At 48.3% G+C, this 3,143-nt stretch overlaps 1 pseudogene; it reads right to left on the bottom strand.

The window, feature by feature from the left end:
- Positions 1 to 568: 568 nt before the first annotated feature.
- On the bottom strand, positions 569 to 2,173 carry LOC126538921 (uncharacterized; annotated as a pseudogene).
- Between the last annotated feature and the right edge of the window lie 970 nt (positions 2,174 to 3,143).

The following is a 3,143-nucleotide window of genomic DNA, read 5'->3' as shown; positions in this document are numbered from 1 at the left end:
CCCCCATTCCTTTTAGCCCCAGGAAAAATATTACAGGCTGAAGATTTATGGTAAGACTGCCTGAGCTTAATTATGGAGCAGTTCCAAAAAGTGTTTTCAACCTAAAATGCTCGTTCCAGTACACCTCCAGACACAGGCCAGTTGCAACAACGAGGCAGGGCCATCGCAACAGCCCCAGGATGATGTACGCCACAAGCGGCGCCGCAGGGACACTTACATCAACACCCTCCCGGATGTTTTCCAGGAGGCTAAAAAGGATCGGGCCGAGCGCTTTGAAAAAAAGATGGCTTTGCTGGAGCGGCTTGTTACAGCAGATGAGGCTAAAGCTACCCAGGTCAAATAAATTGCCAAAAACATTGATTGTCATGTTGCTTTCTCACCAGTCACTGATATAAGATGATCAAAACATGCTTTACTACAAGCATATGTTTCGCAGTGGTTCTCAAGCCTCATTTAACGCATATGCTATAACGATGTGTCTTGCAACACATCCTGCCTCAGCCCCCATTTCGGCTATGTAGTAAATCACACACAGCACCCCAACATGCATTAACCATTTATTGGCTTTCTCTATTGGGTCAATAGCTAATGGCATTAACATTCAGCAACATTCAAATTCAAAAACTGTGCATCCACACCTTGTACATAGCTTCTCATATTGAGCATAGCTGCAGTGACTATAAGAGTAGTTAGAATAGCTATAAAGGCAGTGTATCAGCCCTGCAGGTACCAGAAATGGATGTGCTATTCAATACACTGTTCTTTGCTGCTGGCACTTGTGCACACGTGCCCATGACAAAAAATGCTTGATGTGAACACTCAAATGTATACAGCATCAGCACTGATTCTGAGCAATATCTTCTCGCAAGCTCTCGCTGAAACCTGCCACACCACGGTCAATGAAGATATCGGTGTCTTCATCATTGACAACTGCTTCTTGCACTGGCAGCTGCCGCAGTTAGTCAAAAAAATCTCTCTTCATTGCACAAGTTGTGCAGAACACATGCACCCATGACAGTAAGTACGCACTGTTTGATGCTTGCAGCATCGACGAGATACAGCCGCCTGAAGCGCTGCTTCAGCAGTCCGAAAGCATTCTCAACTGCCACTCTTTGCTGCGAATGAACCTCGTTGAACTTTTTCTTCCACGACGGGAAAGTAGCCTCGTTGTCTCGGTAAGGCGTCATCAGCCATGGTAGGAGGGGATATGCTGAATCTCCAAGGATATATCCATTGCAGCATTTCAACGCGGCTTCTTCAAAGAAAGGGCTTTCACGCAGCACCCTTGCGTCATGTGCCGAGCCAGGGAATCCAATAAATACGTCCAGGAACTTGTTTCTGTCATTGACAATGCCTTGCAGCACAATTGAAGGCCACTTCTTTCGGTTGTAGTAAGAATGAAGAGATTCCGTCGGCTTGTTGATCTCGACGTGGCAGCCGTCAATACAGCCTACTGTGTTTAGGGGCCCCTTGCCACCGGTTTTCGCAAGGAAGCTCGCCTTGCTGCGCTCCTGCTCCTGCCGGCCAGGCCATGCAATAACCTCCTCACTGACACTGTAGAGGAAATCCAACATTCGCACGACACAGCTGTGTACAGTCGACACGGCAAGGTCGAAGCGGTCAGCCAAAGAGTACATACTACACTGTCCACCCAAGTAACACAAAACCACCAAGCATGTCTTTTCGGCACTAACTTTTGGACGTCCTCTTGTCGCGCTCGGGAAGAACGGCGACGCCATGTATCCGGTAGCAAGTCTATCAAACGTCTCGCGCGATAGGCGGAAAAGTCTTTTAAATTCAACATCAAAGTAGCGACTCACGACTTCTTCACAGTACTTAGTAATTCTATTGCGTTGCAACCTAGTTAGCTTCAGCGCTAGAATTGTGACAACATCGTCGAAGTCCTCGTCTTCACTGTCCGAGTCCATCAGCTCAATAACTGTTTGAACGATGGCTGCACATGATGCGCCGCAATCCATAGCGCTTTCCGCCATATCAACCAGCCTGTACACCCTTCAAAACACTTTCGCCTAACCGCGGGCAGGCTGGATCAATCCATGAACAAAAGTCGACGTGCAGCTGGAGAAGCGCCAAGACCAGCAGAAGGCCTGCACTACCTGCACTTCAGCATTCGTTTCAGTTTGGCGCTAGTGTCGCGCTATGCCTGCACTGCTGAACTGGCGCTGCATGAGTGTGGCACTTTTTCTGAACTGCCAGCAACTAGTTCACGCAGTGCAAGGTAAATCGAACGAACCTATAGTGCCTAGAATATACTGGCTAGTGTGCTCAGCGCGCGCCCCGCACTATGCGAGAGGGTGGCTCCTTCCGTGATGCCTACCCGCTATCGTCAATAGAGGGCGCTGCTCGTCGGGAGGGTGCCAGAGTTGCAGCTCCGCTGGCTGCGCAGACTGGTCGCCGTCGGTTTTGGCGCGTGTACGAGATTTCCGCGTGTTTCTTGAGTGGTTGATTTGCGGCCTTCCTACTTCTGTGCGTGTCTTGTGGCTGCTCTGTCGTCAAGCGCGAAGTTTCGTAAGTTCACGACACAAATGCTAGTGGTGCAGCACGATGTCAAAGGCAAAGCGGCAGTGCAAGGAAAAGACGTGTTTCGTGCCGCTTTGTCGGAGTGGTTACAAGTCGAACAAAGAGCGTGTCTCGATGTTCACTGCTCCAAACGACCCTGTGAGGCTCGCGGAGTGGGAAAGGAAAATCAAGAGAGGGGACAGAAAGTTGACGCCGTCAGCTGTGGTGTGCGAAAAATACTTCGAAGACACCTGCATCGAGTGGTCGTTCAAGGTAATAGTCTACGGCGTTCTTAATGAGATTCTCCGAGAGAAACCCCGTCTAAAGCCCGATGCTGCTCCGACTGTTTTTGAGAACTACCCTCCACACCTTGTACCCAAGACGGCACCAAAAAGGAAGGAAAGAAGCTTATGCGAGCAGCAACCAGCTCGTAAACGCCATAAGCGGGATACAGGGACTGGACCAAGGAGGTTAAAGAAAATTATATTAATAGATTAATGTAATTATTATATTAATATATTAATAATATAATATAAATATAATATAATAATATATTAATAGAAATTTATATAACCTCCTTGGACTGGACTCGGCAAACCGGGCTCGGAAATCAACGAGGACTC

This window comes from Dermacentor andersoni, chromosome 8 (assembly GCF_023375885.2).
Source record: "Dermacentor andersoni chromosome 8, qqDerAnde1_hic_scaffold, whole genome shotgun sequence".
Classification (NCBI taxonomy): domain Eukaryota; kingdom Metazoa; phylum Arthropoda; class Arachnida; order Ixodida; family Ixodidae; genus Dermacentor; species Dermacentor andersoni.
Note: the sequence above shows the minus strand (reverse complement) of the source record. Positions and strands in the feature narration are given on the sequence as shown.